Source organism: Amblyomma americanum, chromosome 8, assembly GCF_052857255.1.
Source record: "Amblyomma americanum isolate KBUSLIRL-KWMA chromosome 8, ASM5285725v1, whole genome shotgun sequence".
Classification (NCBI taxonomy): domain Eukaryota; kingdom Metazoa; phylum Arthropoda; class Arachnida; order Ixodida; family Ixodidae; genus Amblyomma; species Amblyomma americanum.
Window position 1 is genome coordinate 114,264,471 of NC_135504.1, and position 16,956 is coordinate 114,281,426.

Here is a 16,956-nt window from a genome sequence, read left to right on the forward strand (position 1 = left end):
CTCCCCCGTAGTGGGTATGTGCCAGCAACGTCTGAGGCCTTCCTTCCTTCCTTCCTTCCTTGCTGAGCACCATCAGAGCTTATTCCTCTGCTCACTAGGGCGCGATAATGTGGCTCTGCAAACGGCATGAAAACTTCCAACTAGGTTTGCTTTATAAGTATGTTACCACGTCTGCTGCCACAACAAAAGCAAGTCGAACTAATGGCTTCGATGAGCTGTTTAACCTACGCCGAAGCACAAGCACACGCTCCAGCAAAAATCCCTACACAAGTTTCACAAGTAGACGCCCTATTCTGAGCTTGCTTCTATCGAATTTGCCTGACACACGCGTTTTACCCGATTCTCGTGACTCGAACGGAAATTGAAGCGCATTCTGCTTTCAACTTTCGCTAAGTTTCGAACGAGGGCTGGCAACGTGGGAAGATCACCGGAAAGACGAGCTACGCGCATCGCAAACAAGAAGACCGACAACGTGGAAAAATTTCCCGCCTACGCTCGATGCCTGATCCTTCTCAAATGCTGCTTCTTTCCTAAGCGTAGGTGTATACGCTTCGCGTCTTGGTCTTTTCTGCTACTCCGGCCCGTGAGCCGCGAGCGAGAAAAAGACGCCGTATTTGCGGCGTGTGCCACGTATTCCCGCCAACGTCGTTTCAGCCGAAATCCCTGTACATAGCGGCAACCGCTATTGCTGTCCCTTTTCTGGTTATTGTTGTTGTTGCCTCTGAAGCAATTGCGCATATCGACGGTGGGGGATTGGCCAGGGTTAGGTGCAGATCCAAACAAGGCAAAAATTCATCCAGACTTTCTTGAGGTTTTCAAACGTCCTTTCTTTACCTTTCACCAACGCGTTTTTCGAGGAGGCAACGCATTTGGCTGGTGCAAGTTGGCATTTCGTGGCTGCTGTTGCCAGACATTTAGCTTCAATCACGTGCTAGGAGCAAGACTGAAATTTGAGCACCATTTTTTGTTAAGTTTCATGATCGAATAATCTATAGGTGTAGAAAAATGCTCTTTCGCCTTCGCCGCGTGAGGAGTTGGTAGCAGCAGCCGAGTCTTCTAAGGCAAGGGCTAGGGCAGGAATTTCAGACTGCGCTTGAAAACTGTAACGGAGTAGAGGCGGCACAACTTCATCCTGTCGTTGAAGGTGTGTGCAGCGTATAATCTCGCTTTCTCATAATTAGTGGCCTCAGATTAGACAAGTGATATTATGGTGTTACTGCAGTAAGCCGCAGTGGAGTATGTTGCAAATATATCGCTTAGAAGGACAATTTACAAAGCTTGCAGAAACAGGTGTATACATTATTAACTCGTATCACAAGAGTTATAAAATACATGTACAACTCTCTGTTTGACTTTAGATTGCGCTCGTGGGTCTAGTGTAGGAAACTACAACGTAAGGAATCTACCATAAGCTAATCGTGTTGCAGAAAAAGGTGGTGCGCTGCAGCCAACACTAGAAATGGTAGTGGCTGGAATTTCGGAGAGCACCTTTAAACAAAACATCATTCGTTACAAGCGGACCATTGCTAGAATTGCTGGAACTAATAGATGAACAAACCCTCCATACAAACGAAAAGAATAAATTTTTTTTTCCTGTGACATCAGGCTCATCGAGCCATTGTTACTTGAAGGAACTAAGGGAGAAAAACAATTGGGAATCAGAAAAACTCAGTTACTATAAAGTACAGAAAAACTTAATCCGTGATGCACCGTGGCTTTAAAAGCAAGCAAAAATGTTCTTGGAATTATTGTGGTGTATAGGAGATAATTTACAAATGTATTTCAAGAATATACATATGATCATGTAAAATCTTCTTTGTTTTAGTCTTTCGAAGAATGTGTAATTTTTGGTGTAATTCATTTATCGATTACACTTTCTGCGTACAAAAAAAAGAAAGAAATACTTGTTAATGGGCGTTCCTTTAGTAGAGATACATATTTATGATTGTCTTTACGGACATTCTGGAATGATCGTGTAGTCTTGTCTAATTTTATGTAAATTATCTTGGTGTCGTTCTTTATGTGTGTGTGAACACGAATATTGAACCAATAAAGTATTTTCATTTTCCGCGGCGAGTCTAATGGCTACAGTAGCCTTTGTTTGTGAAGGATACTGCATTGTGCTTGTATCCCTTTGCTCACGTACCGTCAAGGAAACGAAATAACAGTGCGTATGTTCTTGTTGCACAGTCCTATGCGGAATGATGACAAAAGACATCTGTCTCAGACCGTTGAAAACTGTGAGCAAGCACAGCCGCTTTACACAGCAACCTTTGCGTTTTCTCAAATCAATCCGACTCGATCTTAGGAGGGCTCGAAATCATTGAGGTAAAAACAATCTGAATGCAAAGACACATGCGTGAGCAGCACATCCCTTGCACTGCTTGCAAAGGAAAGGAATTTTTTGATCGCGGAAGTTGGGCGTACAAAGCAACACGTGACGGGACTGTCTGTTGACTGTTTTATCTGCGCTGTATATATTGAGCATCACTTCATGAATAAAATTCAACTGTCAGTTCAGCGCAGTGTGCGTGAGTGTGTGTGTCTCCTTTCCGTCGGTGTGGTTCAAGCGCTGGTTTTTATCAAATTATGAATCTTTTGCGAATATGAAAACCAGAAGATTGGTTGACAAATGTAAAAACATGGTGTGGTAGCGTTATTTTTTTCTTTGTCCTTAGCGCGGTCGCATTGAAAAGAGCGGAACTGAAGAACGCGTTCGTTAGAAGGCACCGCAAATACACAAAGGCCTCTTTTAAGAGGAACATTGAGGCTCGGAAGCTCCGTTCCCACTCTGAGCTCTGAGTTTAACGAATATGTTAGTGGTTGAACCACAGCTGCAGACTTTTGCAGCCATTTCTCTCCGGTCCTAACATCGTCCCGGGCTGCATTTTCACGATGGGGAACGGCAAGTACGCGCTCGTAGACAGCGGCCTTAGGCCACCTGTACTTCGTCGTTGTGTTATGCTCAACACCGTCGAAAGCCGACAGGTGCTCAGTCGTAAATTTTGTAGGAGATTGTCTGCGGCCAACAGCCCCTTGCTCAGTCCGCGCAGGATTTTGGAACCTCTAGCGCCATCCGGGAGCTGAGGCTGAGGCAGCCTTTATGGTTATTGCGTTGTAGATCCCTTCATCTGAATTTATATTCGCTGTTTTTACACTTGTGTACGCGGCTTCAGCTTGTTCGTTGTTTTAGGGTTGGTCGCTCCGAGAGGGCTGTAAGTATAATGTTAAGCAAGATTTATGAGAGGTGTATGCGAATGTACGCTCTTATTACGGCGCCTCCAGAATACTCTTTTACTCAGTTTGAGGAGGGACAGAAAAAGAAAGTGTGATTTCAGCAGCAACGGGAGTAGTGCAGAAGAAAAGTATGCTTTGCCACGAATGGGCGCGGCTATGCCACCTCGTTTAGCAATTTATGAACAGTGCTCAAATTGTGATTGTAGCCCTATTGATATTTGAAACATGGAGGAAATATTTAATAATAATAATTGGTTTTTGGGGAAAGGAAATGGTGCGGTATCTGTCTAATATATCGTTAGACACTTGAACCGCGCCGTAAGGGAAGGGATAATGGAGGGAGTGAAAGAAGAAAGAAAGAAAGAAAGAGTTGCCGTAGTGGAGGACTCCGGAATAATTTCGACCACCTGGGGATTTTTAGCGTGCACTGAATTCGCACAGCACACGGGCGCCTTAGCGTTTTGCCTCCATAAAAAGGCGGCCGCCGCTTACACCTTTTATTTTTGCTGATTGATGTGCAGAAAACCAGGTGGAAAAGGTGAAGGTTCTGAAATGGGGATAACAGAGATAAGCCAGATCAAAATGTTAATAAAGTTCCGTGCTTCGTGTGTCGCAGAGGAAAACTAGAACAGGGTGTGGCGAAGCAACTTTCTTAGCGGACCCGATTTGCTATCGGACCACAGCTCACTTTCACAACAGGAAGCTAACGCTTTACCTCATTTGAAACAGTGAGCTATCTCAGGAGGAAAATGAGTGGCTTGACAGCGTCTCAAAAGAAAAATATCGATATTCCTTGCAGTACACTGAGAATAGGTTAGACAGCAGTGACGTGCTGGTTTTTATGTGTGGAGTCTATTCGTAGACAACAAGAAAATAGGGTAAAGTTTCTTGGTAGGACGTCTAGGATGGCAGCGTATTTCGCTTCAAGGGCCATTTCCGCCGACTGACATAAGCTGTGATTAACAATTAAGTTCTGGACTAAGCCCTGAGTCGCCGCCGTGCCATAATCCTACCAAGCTGGCAGCTTCTCAGAGCTGGGCCCTCCGACAGTGTGCACTACCAAGACTTAATCCAGGCATACAGCACTAAGGTGTTATCTGATGAGGCGAGAACTCTGACTCGCCGTGAGCCAATTCGGGTTGTGTGGTGCAGACCCATCCCTGTCTCTGTATCTATTTGATCTGTTAAATCAAGCGTACAGCACTGTTCGCCCCAAAGTTGGAGGTATAGCTGTGGGAGCTCATGCCGGTATGCACCACAAAACAGCTTCGCTGTGTATTATGCATGAAAAAGGCGCGCCTAGGCCTCGACGCCTGCATCATCAACGTACACATGAGCTAAACGGAACGTCAAACCTTTGTAAAAATTGACAGCCAAGGGGGTTATATTCTAAGCCATGTAGCGGGACACTTGTAGCGTACGTGGTTGTCCTAATCCTGAAATAGGGGATGGCCAAAGTTCCTTTTAACTTCTACAGATTTGGAGCTCTGGGGATACACAACAAACCATGCAGCACGGTCCAGACGCAAATGTCGTTGGTCTCTTAGCATTCTACAAAGGATGTACAGTCCTGATCAAAAGTATTAAGGCCTGAGGCTTTTTCCTTCCGCCGCATAACACAGCCATTACGGCACTATTTAGGACCGAATGATCATGAAATGCCAGCAGAAGGTTTCTTCTTGCGGTAGAGAAGCTTGCTGCTCGACTTGTGTTTTGAATAATCCGCTACACAAAGCATTCTAGGAATATTTATTTCGCTGCAGCTGAACCTTGGGACCTTATGACTTTTGACCAAGACTCCCCAGGCTGACAAAGGACGCAAGGATTGCTGCTATACGACAGAAAGGTAGAAAAAAAAGTGACTAAAATCAGCAGCTTTTTTTTAGCCTTTTGCAATTGCGTAAAACTGTCAACTGTCCGCCAAAAAACATTTCGGCTCGAAGATCAAAATGAATGACAAAAATATTTTTTTCTGCAAAGAAAACTGCTATCTACCCTACATATCCTATTGAAAAACAAATGATCATGTAAACAAAATCTGCATCCAAATTTGTTCTTGCTTTCAATTTGTTTTTTTTGTCTTCAACATTTTAGAACAGTTTATTACAGGCAATAACAATGAGGCACAGATTCCTAAGACTAACTACTTCGCAGAAAACTACCTCTGAATGTGCTCTGAACCCATACCACGCGAGGTTACAAGATGCTATATAAACTATGACATTCCTACGTGTAATCAGAAATTAAAAAGACAGAAGAAATCTATATTTCAGCTATTTTCCGCACGTGCTTCAATAAGAGAGTAGTTTCGGAGGAGCAAGCCTGCCGCAGGCCATAATTTTAAAATATTATGGCCTGCCCCAGGTCATAATTTAAAAGTATTAAAGACGGCCACCGACACTGCCACTTCATTAAAAGATTCTAATTTAAAGCTTTATAGGTTAGTTATGTTCTTGTTTCACCCTTTCTGTTCTCCAAAAGCTATAAAAATAAATTACTGAATTTATATTTCTATTCATCGGATTACTACATGGGCCATGGAAAATATTTTTAATTTAAGAATCTACTGTCGATTGCGTTATCGTAGAATAGCTGAAAGAGCAAACTTTATATCAGAAATGCATTTAACATGTACATTTTCTCCTCGCAATGCCCGTGAATTTCGTCTTTTCATTTGTATACACCTTTTAAATGTTCGAGAAATGAAAGAATCTGTAAAGGATTTCAGCTCTCACCGGTTACCGGATTGCACTCTTTCTTTTCACAGCCAGAACGTTGTGTGAAGCTTTAAAGAACTCGGCTATCTCAGCGATTTACATGTTCTTTCTAGCTGGAATCCCTAATTTTCAAAAGTAGTGTTCTTACTGTAGCAAGATGCCTTCTTAGCAGCGAATGTTGGCCACCACCTCCACCTATAGTTTTCGCTAGTGCGACTGGCGACGCAACAGATCCAACGGAGATTTCGAAAAAAAAGAAGGTAACTGCACTTGGCGGAACCATTGGTGTGACTTAATAAAAAGTCGTTAAAATTTGCCTGTATTTAGCCTCACTTACTTAGTGAATGCTTAAAAACAATGGTACCTCTCCATCTTACGTCCAAGCAGAGCGCTTAACGTAAGATAGCGGGACTGTTTGATAGATGGTGAGCTGAAATTCGCACATTGCAGCTAGTTTCTTAATGTCTAGGATTGAGGAATTTCAGAAATAGCGATTTGTTTTGAAATAAAATTAATGTATAACTATATTCTTGCATGTATCATGGCGAAACTTAAAGTGCGATGCAATCTGAGTTAGAATAATGTTTTTATGTTTTGCCAAACTTGATGCCAATATGCAAAATTTCTTTGTTCCACCTCAGCTCTTTAAAACTGCATTGGGAAGCTTATGTGTGGCACTGGCAAATCAGTGATTCAAATTCATGAGCATTATTCAAGCTTCAGATGAGTTTGTGACTGCCTGCCTGCCCCGCAACCTTGTTTTGTCCTTCAGCGTACCGTACTTGCCAATGTGCAGTCGCTGTTCCTGATAAGAATTCTCCACTTCTTCCTGCCCTAAACTGTCTGCACTGAGAGCTTCGTGGCCCTATTGCATACATGGCCACTCTGTCATGAAGTTACTACCGGCAGAGTAGACCTCTCCTAGTAAGAATGGCCGCGAAGCGCTGATAGCGTGAATAGCGTGACAAAATATTTCTGCAAACGCAATTACTACTAAGAAAGTCGCTCTTACTGTCTGCACTGTTCTCTTCGAGTACCGATATCTTGGGGGCGGTTTAACGTCCCTAAACGGCACCGACTATGAGGGACGTCGTAGTGTAGGCCTCCGGATAATTCCGACCACCTGGGGTTCTTTAACGTGTGCTGACATCGCACAGTACACGGACCTCTAGCATTTTGCCTCCATTGAAATGAAACAGCCGCGGCAAGGATCGAACCCACGTCTTTCGGGTTAGCAGCCGAGCGCCGCAACCATTCAGGCACCGCTGCGGTAGAATTTTTTGTGTCACGTGAGATCTCCATTGAAAAAGCATATAAGACGGCTGAATTGTTCCTAACTTTGTTTGCAGGGCACGAAGTTTGAAGTGAAACCTCGAAAAGTTTGATGGCTCATCACAACAGTGATGAACGAAGGAGATCTCGTGCCAGAAGACATTAGTGAGCACGGACACAAAACCGTATAAAAGCGAAGTCGACCACGGAAAATGAACAGCTTATAGAATACGGCCCCTGCTTTAACAATAGCACCGTTCTCTGAGCTCCTCAAAAAGAAGGGAAATAAGCTGCAAACCAGCTTCTTCATCGCAAACTAATAAAAACCAATACCTTGCAAATTGCGAAGCTTTTGAGGCCATGCATAGTTTGCATTCCAAGTGACGGGATCAAATCAGTTCGAGTACGCTGACATTCGCGGAAATAGAGGAGTTTTATCGATATTCTCTATCTTGGTTGAAGGCTAAATAACTAATGCAGGAAATGGCGCACTATCTGTTTCACATCCCGGCGGACAACTGAAACGCGCCGTAAGGGAAGGAATAAATGAAGGACAGAGAGAAGAAAGGAAGAAAGGTGAGTAGTGGAATTTAGTCCACCTGGGGATCTTTAACGTTCATCGACATCGAACAGCACACAGGCTCTTTGCGTTTCGCCTCCATCGAAACACCGCCACCGCGGCAGGGTTCGAACCCGGGCACTCCGGATATGCAGCCGAGCGCCCTATCCACTGGGCCACCGCGGAGGGTGCAAACTGATAAGCCGCCAGCGTTAAGTTGCCGCCGAAAGGCGGCGCTGCCCCCAACAGAGGACTCGCGTACTTTCCAACGCTCACCTGAGCGCCTTTCGCGTAGTGGCCTTTCCTCTGCAGACAGCAGACGGCGCCTCCATCGTACTTCGGCGAAAACCAGGCGCTGGCGGCTTGAAAATCAAAATCGGTCCACAACATCATGACTACTGCCAGGACGGCTTAATCGCAGTGGCTGAGTAAGCATGACGCATAGGGAAACTAAATTTGGTCGTCACCATTGCTACCTGGGCCGATAGCTAGGAAGCGCAAAAGCGGTGTTCTGATGGCGGCAGCAAGGTGGCTTCAGTAAGCTGCGCGCCGTACGTAAGACATCAGCTACTTCGTGACTTTGGCAGTGGTTATGGAGACAACACAGCAACCTATGCAAGCAAGTCAATCTGTGGCCTTTGAAAATCGTCTTGGAGGTGAGCCACTATATTTCAGTTGTCCTCCTTCTAGATGTATATGCGTAGTTTATACCACACCTTAAACGGTAATTGCATGAGGCTATGCTCCTCGCGACGCGACCTACGATGGTGCTCGTGTGCCGCTGGCACACGCCACGAAGCGAAGAGCCCTGGCTATATAGAAAAGCGCGTTTTCATTGTAGCATTCGTTGCTGCCGCTTCAAAACTCAGTCGCTTCGCGTTATCAAGAATGTATGAGCCCACTAGTAATCCAATCAGGATTGATGAAATCAGTGATGAAAATCCCTCCTTGTTAATATACAAGCCTAGTGGCGCTCACTATATTTTAAAGTGCCGGTACTATTAATAACTGATCAAGATATAGGCCACAAAATATTTTCTCTTTCTGCTAGCCGCCACTCTGGCTCACTGTTCTCAGCTGCTGGCCCTACAGAAGCGGGTTCGATCCTGGCCGCGAGGTCAACGGCCGTGTTCTGCAGTGCAGTGGCGGTAAGGGGCAACCATGGCTCGAGGTACAGCGCGGAATTTCGAAAATTTTGATTACGAAAGCAATACTGCTCGAGGTCTCCGCTCTTGGTCGTCGTCCCGGAGAATCCACCATTGACTTTTAGCGTGACCTATGTGTGACGTCTTACCAGCTGTGGAAAACCGGGGTCCCAATTCGGCTCGTCGCGATCGTTCCAGCGAATCCTCCAACTGCAGCTGCGCGCCGCGAGGGGCGCTCGTTGTACGTGACGTCATGCCAGCTGTGGAAAAGCGACCCCCCAACTCGGCTCGTCGCGATCGTCCCAGCGAATCCTCCACGCGCCGCTGCCGTGGGGGGAGGCGCTCGCTTTGGGTGACGTCATGGCAGCTGTGGAAAAGCGGGGCCCCAACTCGGCTCGTCGCAGTCGTCCCAGCGAATCCTCCACGGTATGTCGGATGATGTGTATAAGGTGAAGCTGCAACGATGTGCTGCAGCTAAGAAGCGGCGGGGTGCGGAAGAAACGGATGAAGAGCGAGAACAACGTTTAGCTAAACGGCGTGCATATTGTAGTCGTTATGAAGTGCGCGAAAGAGACGCAACAACGACATTACGAAGCGAGCAAGAGACAACGCGCTCAAGAGACTCCAGAAGAACGCGCCGCAAGACTCGAGAAGCCTCGTAATGGAGATGCGGCTAGAAGTGACACCTCCCTTAGTGACTCTTCAACTGAGGAAGAGACCGCTTTGAATTCTCGAGAGCGTCGGAATGAGACGCTGCGTAGACGACGTGCCGAGGAAACGAAGCTTTCGCAATTCGACTTGGGTTAACCAGAGCTAAACCACAGACAATTTTTTCTCGCCTAAAACAAAAAGGCTCCGGTAAAAACGCTGAGCAGAATTTCAATCCAACTAGCTATCAATTGAGCTACAATCTATAATTTTACTAGGAACGCCTCTGTACGAAATTTATGACCGAAAACGCTGCACAGCACACTCTTTTTTTAGTTCAACATTTTTTTTCTGAAATATCCCGCTTTGTAGCATACTTAAAAACATTTAAAGGAATAGTAGAGAAGCGGCAAAACATGTGATGTTGCTCGCCAATGTCGCGAAAGGGTATAAAAAATTGGAAAAACGATGTTTTTCGGGTAAAATATTTACATTAAGCAACAAAGAAACTGCGCTAGAAACGTATTGCCCGTGAAATAAAACGCACAATGCTAATAAATTTTCAAGCGCAAAAGTAAAATATTTCAATTTTGAAAATTGTTTATAGAGACCGACTTTTGCACTGCTCTGAGAAATTCGAAGGGCGGTTACATGACCATGAAATTCTTCCCGCCAATGTAATTATGGTTAATTAATTTAGCGGGTACAATAAAGAGCCACAAATTTTATCAAAAAGATTAGCGGGGTGTCGAGCAGAAACTCTGGTACGTTTGGCATGGAATGACCCAAAGGCTAAACGCGTGACTGTTCGCCGTTTGTGTTGTCTCTGCAGACTCATGCGCTAATATTTCTTGCGTAGTGTAGGCGGTGATAACGGGAATGTTAGTTATTCATGCCCTCGTAGACTTTTTTTTCCCACCACGCCCACATTTTTGCTGAGAAAGACACCGCGCATTATCGCTATTCCTCCAGAGCTTCTTTTATCTCGTACCGTGGGGCGGATGCGAAGGGCTTCGCGCTGGCGGCAAGTTTCTTACCCGCTTATGGCTGGCGGGATGATGGAGACACCGTCATATTCTCCTGTGCGGGGCATGGAATTGTCTTCGCCTCCTACACATCGTTGCAGTCAGAACCAAAGGACGATCCATGTTTCATGAACGATTGTTGATGTTCTAGCTGTGCTGAGGTGTGATGCACTGATCTTATGAGAGGCATGCTTGCCGGTCCGAAACGAGAGCAGGTGAACCGTAAGGCACAAAAAAGCAAAAAACAAACAAAGAACGGCAGAGGATGAACCTCTTGCCAGGGCAGGAAGAACGTTCTCTGCCATTCGGCACAGTGAAAATGGCGCTCCCTTGTTTGACCTGAATTTGTCGCCCGGCAGAAAAGCTCGGAATATTGGTGCAGGGAACTCTGCAGCCTCGGAACATAGTTGCAAGGAACGCTGCGAGCGAAGCTCGTTTACGCAGTAGAGCACATGGACCAGGTGTACGTAAATGACATTCTCTGCAGCTCGTTTGCTTGTCAATTGTCCTGCCCCCTCCCCCCCCCCCCCCCCCCGTCCCCTACCCCTTTCCCTTGTTTCGCTTAGCTTTTTGGCGCTTGCAGTACTGCTGCGTTTCGCTGTTAGGCACGGCTTTGTGATTTAGGTGTTCGCCTCGGCAGCAGCACTTTGGCTAAGGCGAAAAGATAGAACGCATTCGTGCCCGAGAGTTCTGTTCATGTTAAACAACGCAAACGCTCCGAAATTATTTCGGAGCACAGCATGAAATGGTGTATAAGCTCTAATATCATGTGGCCAAGATGTAAATTATTCTGAAAAGGTCGTGATATGTTCCACATCTTCCATTAAAAGAAGGTGAGGCTACTGTGGATGGCGTATATTTCTGGTGTTTATTTTAGAATTCTTGTAACACCGAAATAGCCGAATAGGAAGCGCACTTAGCCTGTAGTAATGCCGTTCAAGTTTTTGATTTCTGACTAGAAACGGCGCGCAAAAGCACTGGAAAAGAAGACAGAAAGAAACACTGAGAATACATTTACTACTTTTTTAGCAGTTCTTGGGATAAATTCTGCAGTTTGTAGTGTGTCCAAATGTCTTTCTTGTTATCTGCGCGTTTAAAATTTCTTTTGTTACATGCCCGTATAAACTTTCAGCCCAATCCGTCTAATTACTCATGCGAAAAAAGCGACACTCAGCATGAAGCGTCTACATGGTGTCATGCACCTCTTGCGTATGTGGTCCTCGGTCTGACAGGAATGCGGACCGACAAGGGACGATGATTGCTTTGTGTTCGTCACCAGAATTTTTGCTCTTGGCTTGCGAAACCGGAGAACGACTGTGCGGGCAATGTGAGGCAAGCACTGTTTCTTTAAGCGATTCCTATTACAGTTGGTAATTAGACGTGGTCCCATTAGACTTGCATGCAGCAATGCCGACGCGGTAAACACGTGCTGTATACGACACTGTCAGGTTTCGCACACCTTTAATAACCAGGAACAACGCTTACAGCGTTTTCCTAAAACACAGTTAATAATATTATTAATAATACTTCGTTTTGGGGGAAAGGAAATTGAGCAGTATCTATATCATATATCGTTGGACACCTGAAGCGCTCCGTAAAAGAAGGGATAAAGGAGGGAGTAAAAGAATAAACCAAGGAAGATGTGCTGTACTGGAGGGCTCCGGAATAATTTCGACCACCTGGGGATATTTAACGCACACTGACATCGCAGAGCACACGGCCACCTTAGCTCACCGGTTTCGCTTCCGGGCCCTTATGTGCGGCTGTTTTTGAATCGTTCGCCTTCCAAGCCTCTTGAAATTGAAAGGCAATCACGCCCTCATCCGTTGTGACCGCGAGGCTTTGAAGGATGTTCATGGGCACCTCTACAGGACTCAGAAGCAAATTTCTTGGGCTAAATTTTTTTTGGTTTTGTAAATCTTTGCGCACACACAAGAGAGGACATGAAAGGGGACGCACAGACGCAAACCTCAAGTGGATTTTATTGTAATTGCAATAAATATTTATGTTTTTATAATAAGGATTACCGGTAAGATATCACAAATACAACGACCGCAGTGTCACACGTGCCTAAAGCCTAACGCTGACCTGTCATACATTTTTCCCATCCAAAAACTTCAATTTTGTATCCAATAAAGCTACCGATTGAGCGCTCACGAAACCCAGGCCATATCTAAGAATTTCCCTCCCCTCGATAATCTCCGTTTGAGTTGCTATGTATAGTGTATGCATGTAGTGTTCACAGCACGTCCGGATCACCACTGCTGGGAATCGCGGGGCCGCATAGGAGCGCCAGGAAGAAAAGAAGCATGCTTCAGGGGCAGATCAGACAGTGCCATGTTTGTGCACACAGCACGCACCGCGTATCATGATTCTTCTCCTCTTTCAGATTTCCCGGCCTGCACCAAGGCGCCGCCTGGGTGCACGCCGATCAAAGCGACTTATCGATGAGGCGCAGGAGGGCGCCCGATCTGGCTTTCGTGGTGAATGAATCTGCGGTGGAAGTTAGCAAAAAAAGAGATTGTAAGACTGGCGGCTCAAAAGCAGAGAGGCGACATAATTTAAGAGGTGTAGGATAAAAACTGTATTGAAAGAAAATGGCTAATTTACAGAACGATTTTTAACACTGTTAAAAAAATACAAAGGAAAAAAAATGAGAAACAAAAATAAAACATCCAAGCCTAGCGGCAACTGCAACCACCCCTTTTCGAAGGGGATTCTTCTATCTTGCATCCATCCATCGAGGTCAGGTACTACGCAGTCTTGCCGTTAAAACCTGTTGAAAGTAAATCTAATTTGTCAGTACAATATGTAATGACAATGACATGCAGTATTTCTGGTGCTTTGATTCTTAAGTTTTACCAAGTGAAACTAGGTTACTGCAAGAACAGTAGGGTGGAAGCCTCAGTTGTCAGATAAGGCGCCCTAGAACGCAATCACCTCCTTAGAAGCATCGGCCTCATACAAAATAAAATATGAAACAACTCTTTCTTGGCGTTGCACGTATTGCGTCACTGCTTGCTCTGCCTCGAAGTTTGCCACCCTCGAGCGTACCTACCTTGGGCACACATATGAGGCAGGCAACCTTTAACGCGATAGTATATAAGGCGTGCTGTCTGGCGTCCACCATGTCACGTGATGTTAGGTAACATCGCAATATTTGCTCTCCATAACGTGTGCTCATGCGCGTTCTCTGGCCGCTGAAGAAGAGGGTACATGCTGTAATGAAGTTTGATTCAGTGGGCACCCTTACTTAAGTGTGTATTCTGTATGCCTTTTGTAATTTTGAATGCATTCTAACGATGCGCTGCAGAAGGAAACAGTTTTGAGTACTCATCAATTGCACGTTCACATGGGACTGAAGTTTAAAACTGAGGGCATCATTCTTAGTTTTTATTTGCAAATCATGATGTTCGAGTTTAGATGAAATTTTGTTTTAGCGGTGGAATACTCACAACGATTTGAATATGAATAGAAAGCTGAAGGTGTGAGCATATCGTGGACTGGTTAGGTTTACTGCGCTACATAGATACCAGTATTTATATTTTGGAAAAGATAATCGTGCTTTTAACCACAAATAACGCTCTGGCTTTTCCTTACTGATATGTAATAACATTTTGTTAAGAGCTGATAGGTAGCGTTTGTCCATCATTGAGCGCCCCGTGGATTTTCTTATAAGGCATGTAGTGGTGTTCTTTCAGCACGGGGATATAAGTTTTAAGTTTCACAGGGGCGTGGAGGAGATATATTCTTACTTTCATGAGATAAGGAACGCTGACGGCATGACGAGCCAAATCATGGGACGCATAAGCAAAAGCCCTAGTTTCTTATCTTCATGCGAAGGGCGTGCATTGCTATTATTATAGCTAGAGTTACGACTCTATACACTACTATACATTTATTGATTTCCAGTAAACACGAAGTCACAAAACATACCCGTAATTTTTGGGCCAGCCACGGCTTTAATTATATTTCGAATGAAGTAGTGAGAGTGGAAAATCACCAAAATGTACGTTCATAAACAGTACGACGGTATAATAAAGGCCATTGTAAGCACGCCAATAACAGGTCGGTTACAACTGCGATTTATGCGAACTGAAAACTAGTGTTTCTATCAGTTTATATTTAAAGAGTTTCGTCTGATTTCGAAAAAAAAAACTGCTCAACTTGTCACGCATCTCACCACCGAATGATAAGCAGTCTTTCACCTGATATTCGGCCGCCACGGCTACGCATGCGCTTCCCTGTTGTTACCAAGTTTTCTTTATGTTTTTGTCGCGCCTTCAGGACTGGCGCTAAAGAAAGTGTGAAAGCTAGCAGGCGTGACGTTATGCCCTAGAAAACATAGATATCTTGTGCTTATCTACTACAGGACACACAAAAGAATGGTCGCACGCCACTTCCTCCACCATTTATTTCAACAATACTCCTTAAATCAGATATGTAAAAAGGGCTATGTAAGTATATGGAGGAGCTCGGAAGAATTCCCGCCCTGCATGCGCAACATTGCGTACATGCGGCTGAGCGATGAAGGCGCGTCAGCTCAGTGCTGCATGAAAGCTTGCCTTGACTCTTGTTTGGCGAAGTGCTTAGCCAGCTTTTGTTTTTTCCATTTCTAGCATAGCGGGAATGGGCCATTTGCCCGGCCACCTGTGAATGCGGTGCCAGTTGAGTTTTGGACGCGACTTCTTTTTCTGTAGCGTTCGAGACAAATGGGCTCAGGCGGCGACAACGCTCTCAGGCCATTGCCTTTCTGGCGGGGATTGGTTTCCCCCTCAAGGAATTTATGCTTCGCTTTCTAAAGTCGCTCACTTTGCACTATGACTTCAAATGGCCATTTTGCTACGAAAATAGCAGGAAAGGGATGGCTTCTATTTATATCTTTAAGCACTTGTGCGTTGACCAGTTCATCGTCCGAGGCATCACTGCAGCGTCAAACTGCGGAAGTCAGTGTGCGACATTGAAAGAGGGTCGCAGGGATATAAACTTGCGAAAGGCCACCAGTACACACGGACTCATTACCCCGACTGCATTGTTTGCATAATTCACCCTAAACTAAACAAGCGGATAACGGTGGCTTTCTAGGATTCACGTTTATTGCTTATGCCCTCTATTTCTGTGCTATGATAGCCGACGGCTGGAAATCTAAAATTTTCGTCACAGTAGTAATGCAGGCAAAACACTTGATGTTAGTTATGTAGACGCCTCAAACTACCTCCTGTTTGTTATTTAGGTAATATACGAAAACAGCCAAATAATTGAAGGAGTGTACGATGGGGGGCTAGTTGGTAATCCATGAACTAAGAACAAAAACCACGCAAAGGACGATACACAGGGAAGAAGTAGACAGGACGAGCGCGGATTTGAGTTGCAAATCCGCGCTCGTCCTGTCTACTTCTTCCCTGTGTATCGTCCTTTGGCGTGGTTTTTGTTCTTAGTACAGCCAAATAAAGCGTGGACAATCCAAATTTTCCTCAAATGAGCCGTTTTCCCCGCTCTCTTATAGCCGCTATCTCGTGACAGCCGATTACGTCAAAAGCCCACACCACCACATCTATATTTATTTAAATTTCAAAAAACTACCACGAATTGTTCTAAGATAGCAGGAAAGTAAAATTAGTCTTGATATGTACCCTGCATGAAGTAGGATACTGACATATTTTGCATATGAGAAAGGAATACAAAATACTGAACGCTTGACTGAACTATTTGATTAGGCATTCAATTTACTTGGCCACAAGACGAATGTAATTATATGCGCTGTATTTTCAACAGTTTATTTTTAAAAACAGGCAGTGTAGAAAAACAGCTTTTCAGAATGTGTATACAAGGCAATGCGTCATATAGGGAATCGAGCTATGTTAGCACAAACAAAGGAATGCAAACGAAACTGAAGTTACTGACGTTATCTCTCCAAGTTTTGTAATGTTCAGTCACCAAAGGCACTCGCAAAAATACCTCGTTCCGCCACTTTACAGTGGGCTGTTTAGAGAGTCGTCATACCTACTCTTCTTTGGTTCAGGCAATTATTTATGCTTTTAAAAACTCGGATTGTTGACAATATTTTCTTCAAATACGGAGACCGAAGCATTGCCCCCACCTTGAATTGTTCCTCTGAATTTACAGGATTGAAATAAAAATCTATTTCACACCTGGGCCTCCATGGGCTCAGTGGTTATGGCGCTCGGCTGCTGACCCAAAAGACGCGGGTTCTACCCCAAGTTCGGTTCTACACCGATTAAGCGACGAATTGCCAAACCCATGAGGGGTGTATGTCTTCTGGTGCGGAACTGCTGACTCGTCGTTTCTTGTGCACGCCTGTGGGCAGCATTCCACCGCCTTTCCCTTCAAGA